The sequence below is a fragment of the Macaca mulatta genome, chromosome 1, assembly GCF_049350105.2.
Source record: "Macaca mulatta isolate MMU2019108-1 chromosome 1, T2T-MMU8v2.0, whole genome shotgun sequence".
Classification (NCBI taxonomy): domain Eukaryota; kingdom Metazoa; phylum Chordata; class Mammalia; order Primates; family Cercopithecidae; genus Macaca; species Macaca mulatta.
In genome coordinates this window covers 194,167,778-194,176,977 of record NC_133406.1, presented here as the reverse complement: position 1 = coordinate 194,176,977, position 9,200 = coordinate 194,167,778, and the positions used below count along the sequence as shown (strand labels likewise).

Below are 9,200 nucleotides of genomic sequence, written 5' to 3'. Positions count from 1 at the left end.
TGAATTCTGTCTCGAGGGCAGTGGGACTCTGGAAAGATCGTAGCTCAGCCTGAGGACTAGACTCGTGGGGCAAAACCTATAGAAGGGTAAGAAAGCTGCTCCATGATCCCTAATTTGGGGAGAGGGGCCTAAGGCCTGAACCTTGGCCCAGGGGTAGAGATGGGGCCCTTTGGGAATTGACAGGATGGAGGTGAGCTGTCTCAGCTGGTCTGCCATCCACCTCTTACTGGACTGTGTCACCTGGCTGGTAGAAAGGTGGCATCTGTAGCCGACCCTAGGAGTTTATTTATTTTTTTAGACAGAGTTTCACTCTTGTTGCCCAGGCTGGAGTGCAATGGTGTGATCTCGGCTCACTGCAACCTCCGCCTCCTGGGTTCAAGCAATTTTCCGCCTCCTGGTTTCAAGCGATTCTCCTGCCTCAGCCTCCTGAGTAGCTGGGATTACAGGCATGCACCACCATGCCCGGCTAATTTTTTATTTTTAGTAGAGACAGGGTTTCTCCGTGTTGGCCAGGCTGGTCTCAAACTCCCGACCTCAGGTGATCCGCCCGCTTCGGCCTCCCAAAGTGCTGGGATTACAGGTGTGGACTACCACACCCGGCTGACCCTAGGAGTTTCTTAACCCCATTAGCCCAGTTGCTTTGCTCTTCCCTGGCCCCAGCCCTAATTCTACTGCTGGCTGGAGATGTTTCAGAGCCTGAGCCCTCTAGGTAGGGCAGATGCACGGCTTCTACCTGTATTTCAAATTCTTTCTAGAAGAGTTGCCTTCGCAAGACTTCCTTCTCCACCCTGGTTTTCCTATTCCTCCAGAAGGCCTTTGCCCTCCAGGTTGCCATACCCATTGGCGCCTGCACTCTCTCCCAGTGCCATCCCTGCCTCTGTGGGGCCATTTTCAGGGCAGATGTGAGGATCCAACCTATATGGGGACACCTGGATTGGGACAACTAGGTAGATGCCGCGCTTTGCCCTGATTTCTTGTAACCACTGCCGTAATTTTGCTTCTTTCATAAAACCACTACCATCTGCCCCAGCTTCCTCTTCCTGCCCCATTTCTCTCTTTCAGTTGCCAATATCCTCGTGCTTTCAGACATGAGGCTGCAGAGTGGAGGCGCCTTCACTGGTTCATTGATTCAGCCCTTGGAGCCTCAGCATGGCCATGTCCAGACCTCAGCTGACTTGAGTCAAACCTGGCCTTCTGGGGATGTGGACATTGACACAAACATATCTATTCCTCCTGTGATTAGGGCTTGGGGACAGGATGGACAAGGGGCCAAATGCTGCCGAGGGGAGGGGAAGTGGTCACTGAGGCTAGACGTGGCCACTGTGTTTCATCTCCACGACCACGCTCTAGTCCGAGCCACCTCCCTCATCTGGATGCTCCAGTGACTTCCCTTCTGGGCTCCCCTCTTTCAGCCCTGGCTGCCCTCTAATCCATTCTCCACACAGTAGCTGGAATGATCTTTTAAAAGTATAAATCAGGCCAGGCGCGGTGGCTCGCACCTGTAATCCCAGCAGTTTGAGAGGCCGAGGCGGGTGGATCACTGAGGTCAGGAGCTCGAGACTAGCCTGGCCAACATGGCGAAACCCTGGCTCTACTAAAAATACAAAAAAAATTTGCCAGGCATGGTAGCGTGCACCTGTAGTCCCAGCTACTCAGGAGGCTGAGGCAGGAGAATTGCTTGAACCCAGGAGGCAGAGGTTGCAGTGAGCCGAGATCGCGCCACTGCACTCCAGCCTGGGTAACAGAGTGAGACTCAGTCTTGGTAAAAATAAATAAATAAAATAGGCCGGGCGTGGTGGCTAATGCCTATACTCCCAACACTTTGGGAGGCTGAGGTGGGCAGATCATTTGAGGTTAGGAGTTTGAGACCAGCCTACCCAACATGATGAAACCCTGTCTCTGCTAAAAATACAAAAATTAGCCAGGCGTGGTGGCACGTGCCTGTAATCCCAGCTACTTGGGAGGCTGAAGCAGGGGAATTGCGTGAACCCAGGAGACAGAGGTTGTAGTGAGGTGAAATCGCTCCGCTGAACTCCAGCCTGGGCAACAACAGAGTGAGACTCTGTCTCAAAAAAATTTTTTTTAAATACGGCCTGGTGCTGTGGTGCACACCTGTAATCCCAGCATTTTGGGAGGCCGAAGCGGGTGGGTCACCTGACGTCAGGAGTTCACGACCAGCCTGACTAACATGGTGAAACCCTGTCTCTACTAAAAAAAAAAAAAAAAAAAAAAAAAAAAAAAAAAAAGAGCCAGGTGTGGTGGTGAATGCCTGTAATCCGAGCTACTTGGGATGCTGAGACAGGAGAATCACTTCTACCCGGGAGGCAGAGGTTGCAGTGAGCTGAGATCTCACCATTGCACTCCAGCCTGGGCAACAAGAGTGAAACTCCATCTAAAACAAATAAATAAAACATAAAACTATTAATCAGAGTGCATCATTTCTCTGCTTAAGACCTTCCAATGGTTTCCCGTTCCTCCTAGAATAAAAATTCAGTCTCTTCCTTGTGTCTTCCAAGGCTCTGTGTGATGTGCCGTTTCCACCTACCTCTCCAGCCTCATCTTGTGTGTCTCTTCCCCTCCTCCACTGTGCAGCCACACGAGTACCTTTTGGTTTCTTTTTGTTTTTTGTTTATGTGTTTTGGGTTTTTTTTTTTTTTGAGACAGTCTCGCTCTGTCGCCCAGGCTGGAGTGCAGTGGCACGATCTTGGCTGACTGCAACCTCTGCCTTCCAGGTTCAAGTGATTCTCCTGCCTCAGCATCGTGAGTAGCCGGGACTACAGGTACCCGCCACTATGCTCAGTTAATTTTTGTATTTTTAGGAGAGACGGGGTTTCACTATGTTGGCCAGGCCGGTCTCGAACTCCTGACCTCTTGATCTGTCCACCTTGGCCTCCCAAAGTGCTGGGATTACAGATGTGAGCCATCGGGACCAGCCTTGATTCCTTGATCATTTCAAGCTGGGCCCTGCTGCAGAGCTTTCATGTTAGGTGTTCCCTGTGCTTGGAACAAGCGGCTCCAATGTCACCTTCCCTGCTCACCCATTTATAAAATATGGCCACCCTTGTTGCTTTCTTTTCTTTTTCTTCTTTTTTTTTTTTTTTCCGAGATGGAGTCTTGCTTTGTTACCCAGGCTGGTGTGCAGTGGCGTGATCTTGGCTCACTGCAACCTCCGCTTCCTGGGTTCAAGCAATTCTCCTGCCCCAGCCTCCTAAGTAGCTGGGATTACAGGTGTCTGCCACCATACTTAGCTAATTTTTGTATTTTTAGTTGGGACAGGGTTTCATCATGTTGGCCTGGCTGGTCTTGAGCTCCTGACCTCCTGATCTGCCTGCCTCGGTCTCCCAAAGTGCTGGGATTACAGGCGTGAGCCACCGCACCCGACCCCTTGTTTCTTTCCTTCCTGTTTTGTTTTTTTTTTTTTTTTTTGAGACAGAGTCTCGCTCTGTTGCCCAGGCTGGAGTACAGTGGCACAGTTTCGGCTCACTGCAACCTCCGCCTCCTGGGTGCAAGCGATTCTTCTGCCTCAGCCTCCTGAGTAGCTGGGATTACAGGTGTGTGCCACTATGTCCAGCTAATTTTTTGTACTTTTAGTAGAGAAGAGGTTTCACCTTGTTGGTTAGGCTGGCCTCGAACTCCTGACCTGGTGATCTGCCTGCCTGGGCCTCACAGGCGGGAGCCACCGTGCCTGGCCCCTTGTTACTTTCTAACAGGTTACGCTTTGTTCTTTTTTTTTTTTTAAGACGGAGTTTTGGTCTTGTTGCCCAGGCTGGAGTGCAATGGTGGGATCTTGGCTCACCGCAAACTCCGCCTTCCGGGTTCAAGCAATTCTCCTGCCTCAGCCTCCCGAGTAGCTGGGATTACAGGCATGCACCACCATGCTGGGCTAATTTTGTGTTTTTAATAGAGATGGGGTTTCTCCATGTTGGTCAGACTGGTCTCGAACTCCTGACCTCAGGTGATCCACTCTCCTTGGCCTCCCAAAGTGCTGGGATTACAGGCATGAGCCACCATGCCTGGCCACCCTTTGTTCTTTATAGCATTATCACTATCTGAGCTCTTTTATGTTTTTTTGTCTCCTCCACTAAACCATAAGCTTCCTGAAAGCCGTGCTTTGTCTTGTTCAGCACTTGTTCTTGGCTTGGAGGATAGTGCTCCATAAGTTCTGGGATGATAAAGTGTGCCTGTGTGAGGGGCCAGGCACTGTGCTGGGTGCTGGCAGTGACAAATGAGGCAAAATGAGGCAGCCCTGGCCCCTGTCCTTGTGGAGCTCACATTCTGGAGGGATTTGTTGAGTGAAGAGAAGGGGGACAGAGAGTTGTACTAATGAAGACCTCTAAATATGTAATGCCTGGAGTGATAGCATGACTTTTGATCAGGAAAAAAGGGGAAAGGGAATCCTAGACCACATTTACGGAGTAACTACTATGAGCCATCTACTTTCTGGGCACTTAATTCTCTGTTAACCCTGTGATAGGCATTTTTGCCTCCTTTTACAGAAAGGGTACCTATCTTGCCCAGGGTCCCACAGCTAGAAGTGGGGGACTTGGAACAGAAACCCAGGCCAGTCTTTGTCAGCAACTACATGAGATCTTTCTGTCGATGCCGAGCCCCAGCGAGTATGATGGCAAGAAGAGTGAGAGCACAAGTCAGCCTCCTCCTCAGACCTCCCTGACCACCAGTGTGCTGGTGGCTACTGCCTGTTTTCATGGCCTTTCCCCTTCTCACCCGGTCCACTGCTACAGCTTCTTTTTTTTTTTTTTTTTTTTTGAGATGGAGTTTCACTCTTGTTGCTCAAGGTGGAGTGCAATGGCGAGATCTCAGCTCACTGCAACCTCTGCCTCCCTGGGCCCTGGGTTTAAGTGATTTAAGTGATTCTCCTGCCTCAGCCTCCCGAGTAGCTGGGATTACAGGCGTGCGCCACCATGCCCGGCTAATTTTGTGTTTTTAGTAGAGACGGGGTTTCTCCATGTTGGTCAGGCTGGTCTCGAACTCCCGACCTCAGGTGATCTGCTTGCCTTGGCCTCCCAAAGTGCTGGGATTATAGGCGGGAGCCACTGCACCCGGACTGCCACAGCTTCTTGCCTGGCTTCTGTGGGCTCCAGACTGGACATCTCCAACAATCCTTCACATGGCAGTTAGGCAACCTCATGCTTAAAATCTCTGGATTCACTTGTGCCAAGTCCAGACACCTTGTTATGATCTGCAAGGCCGTGCTTAACCTGAGCCTGCAGCTGGCCCCTGTGGCCTCATCTCCTCCCCTTCCTCAGTGCTCACATCACAGCCATGTGGCCTGCAGGTAATGTTCAGAACACCGAGTGGTCCCCCACCTCCGTGCCCTTTGCTCTTGGTGCTTGCTGTGCCTGGAGTGTTGTTCCTGGGGTCTCCACCCAAAGATCGCCTACTCATCCAAGGTGAGGGCAATTGCTCTTCTCTTCCAACTCTGTCAGGCTGTGTTGAAAGAGCTTCTTTGTGCTTCTGCACTTGATTGAAAGCAAGGTCTGTGTCTTTAAATAATCCAACATCTGGTAGGCTGTGGAGTTGAATACCCATTATCTCATTTGGAAAATGGTCATTACTATTTCCATTTAAAAAATTTAATTTCTTTTTATTTTTTGAGACAGAGTCTTGCTCTGTCACCCAGGCTGGAGTGCAATGGCGTGATCTTGGCTCACTGCAACCTCTGCCTCTGGGTTCAAGTGATTCTCTTGCCTCAGCCTCCCGAGTAGCTGGGATTACAGGTGCCTGCCACTGTACCCGGCTATGTTTTGTCTTTGTAGTAGAGATGGGGTTTCAGCATGTTGGCCAGGCTGGTTTCAAACTCCCGACCTCAGGTGGTCCCCCTGCCTCAGCCAAAGTCCTGGGATTACAGGTGTGAGTCACTGTGCCTGGCCTTTTTTCTTTTTTCTTTTGAGATGGCATCTTCCTCTGCTGCCCAGGCTGGAGTGTGGTGGTGCGATCTCAGCTCACTGCAGCCTCTGCATCTTGGGTTCAAGCAATTCTCCTGCCTCAGACTCCCGAGTATAGCTGGGACTCCAGGCGAGCGCCACCATGACCAGCTGTGTTTTGTATTTGTAGTAGAGATGGGGTTTCACTATTTTGGCCAGGCTGGTCTTGAACTCCTGACCTCAAGTGATCTGCCCACCTTGGCCTCCCAAAGTGCTGGGATTACAGGTGTGAGCTACCGTGCCTGGACCTATTATTTCCGTTTTGTACATGAGGAAACTGAAGTTCAGAGGTGGTTGCTGACTTGTTGAAGACTGATCATTATGGGTTACAGAGAAGACTTGAAACCCACATGCTCAGCTCTAAACTTACTGTACCTTCCTCATTTGTACAATCATCACAAGAACATGCATTCAACATTCTCTGGGCACCAGCCTCTGTGCTAGGCGACCACAACACTTTGAAGACAGAAGCAATGCTGTGTACTGTGCACCTCTGCCAGCATCTGTTTACAGGAGATGGCTGCCATGTCCCTGTCCACTCTCCCTTTTCTCTCCTGGTGGCTGCGATATTGGAGTTTTAGAACACAGCCAGAGTACTTGCCATTTGTTCCTGTTGGACACCATTTTTAGGATTATCCCAAGGGCTCTGGCTGTTTCCGCTCTTCCTCCCAACTGGTGCTTATGTATCCACAAATCTGAGCACTGGACCTCTGCAACTTCATCCAAGTCACCCATAATAAACCTATGGATCAGAGCAGGGCCAAGGAAAGGGCGTGACCTGCACCCTTAAGAGACGGACACATAACCGAGTTATGAGCTTCCCAGCCAGATGTATATTTAGTTCATATTTCTCTGGCTGGGCTTGGCTGGGCCCTCCCAAGTTTCCTACACGTAGATTTGGGGTGGCGACCCTGGGCACCTCAGGAAAGTGAAGCCACTTGGGATTGGGGCTGCGTATGCTCAGCATCCAGCATGGTGCCTGGTACTCAGTGGGTACCCAGAGAAGGCTTGTTGGATGGATCAATGGGTGACTTTGTTATTAGGGAATCCATTTTGGTCCATTCTGATTACTTCCTCCTCTCACCTCCAATAGGGAATTTTCCAATCAGTCCCTGATCCTTTGCTCCTTTCACATTTATCGTATCTACCGCCATGATCTCTTTTCTTCTTTGAGACTGAGTCTTGCTCTGTTGCCCAGGCTGGAATGCAGTGACAGGATCTTGGCTTACTGCAAACTCTGCCTCCTGGGTTCAAGTGATTCTCCTGCCTTAGCCTCCAGAGTAGCTGGGATTATAGGCGCCTGCCACCACGCCCAGCTGATTTTTTGTATTTTTAGTAGAGACGGGGTTTCACTTTGTTGGCTAGGCTGGTCTCGAACTCTTGACCTCAGGCAATCCACCCGCCTTAGTCTCCCAAAGTCCTGGGAGCCATGATCTTGATTAGTGTCCATGCGGACAAATAACTCCCAGTCTACATTCAACCTATAGCTTTCTCCTGGTCTGCAGATCCTCATCTATCCACTTCTCCCATCCTCTTAACTCATCCATCTCTCTCAGGCTGTGTTGAAAGAGCTTTTTTGTGCTTCTGCACTTGGTAGAAATCAGGGACTGTGTCTTAATAGAATCCAACATCCGTTAGGTTGTGGAGTTGAACCCATTATCTCCTTTGGAAAATGGGCTTATTGTTTCCATTTTATACATAAGGAAACTAAAATTCAGAGAGGGTTGCTCTCTGAATAACAATGAGGGTTGCTCCCTCCATTCATCCTCTCATCCGTCCAATAAAAATATTGAATTCTTCCCACAGTATGTTCAGGGTAACCAATCAGAAATAGTCCCTGCCTGAATGGAGTTTCCATTCTACCAGAAAACAGACATCAAATGTAGAATTACACAGAAACACTCATTAGAAGTGCAATCAAGCAGAAGCCCTGGGTATTATGAGAATAAAACACGTGGGACCTGATCCGGCCTGAGATGTGTGTATGTGTGTGTCAGGGAATACTTCCTGGAGGAAGTAACATTGAAGCTGAAAACTGCATTGTCACCCGAGCCAAGGAATGAGTGTGTTTCAAGAAGGGTGAAGCCAACAACTCTAAATGCTGCTGATTTACCCTCGAGGAGATCACTGGGATGATATAGGCACAAGCCGGACTTTGTTGGGTGGAGGAGTGAGTGAAAGGTGAAGAAGTAAAGGCAGCCCGTGCAGAAAAGTGGAAAAGCTCAGGAAGGGGACAAAAGACGGGGTAGTAGTTAGGGAGGGTGTAGATCTGAGGGAATCCTCTCTCATCCCCCAAGATAGGAGAGACTTAGCATGTTTCATACTGCTAGGAAAGAGCTAGCAGTGACAACAGAGCGGGGAAGTCAAGGTAGGAATGGAGGGCTCAACCTGCCATCATTTCTTCACTGAAGCGATATCATTAAACACATGTGGGACCACGTGGGACCTGATCGTGCCAGGCATTTTGAAAAAGGCTGACAAGGTCTATGCTCCCCCCACCCATCAGCTAATTTTTTTGCATTTTCTGTAGAGATGTGGTCTTGCCATGAACTCCTGAGCTCAAGTGATCCACCCAAAGTGCTGGGATTACAGGTGTGAGCCACTGCACCTGGCCTGCTCTGTGCTTTTATGGAATTTATTTTCTAGGGAGGCAGGCGGGAGGTAAGTAACAGATCAACAAGAAAACTTCAGCTAATGATAAGTGTAATGATGAGATAAAATGAGATATATGGTAATGGAAGGGTGTAACTCAGGAAAAGGTGAGGTCACAAGGCCTAGAGTGCTGTGCCATGGGGTGTGGTGCAGGTGACAAGTGGCCTGGGGGAGCTGAGGATATGGGGGAGAGCTGGAGTTCATGAAGGTGGAGTGGGGGCTATGAAAGAAAATGGCAGAAGGACAGAGGAGGGCTGGTCTGGAGGCCCCATGGAGATGACAGAGTTTTACAGGGTGGGTGACTTCAGGGTCACCCCTTAGTCAACTGCTGACCTCACATCTGTTCCTTTAGACCCTCGGGTACTCAGACTCAACATTACCAACCACAAACTCAGTTCCTTCCCACCCTAACCTTCTGCTGCCCTGGCTTCCTGGTCTGGAGGGCAGAGGCGCCATTCTCCTGGATACAGTGACTTGCAGCCTCAGTGATGACCATTGAGATGGAAACTGGATGGAGGCCCCTGAAGAGAGCAGAATGGTTCCCACATCAGGGCCCCTCTGCTCCACTTTTCCAGTCTCCTCATGTCTTTGTTCCTCCTCTGG

At 49.9% G+C, this 9,200-nt stretch overlaps 1 long non-coding RNA gene across 1 annotated transcript; it reads left to right on the top strand.

Moving 5' to 3' along the window:
• The first annotated feature begins 3,403 nt into the window (after positions 1 to 3,403).
• LOC144333661 (uncharacterized) lies at positions 3,404 to 7,910 on the top strand. Its single transcript, XR_013402573.1, has 2 exons — positions 3,404 to 3,847; positions 4,896 to 7,910. It is a non-coding gene; the product is annotated as an uncharacterized LOC144333661 (long non-coding RNA).
• The last annotated feature ends 1,290 nt before the right edge of the window (positions 7,911 to 9,200 follow it).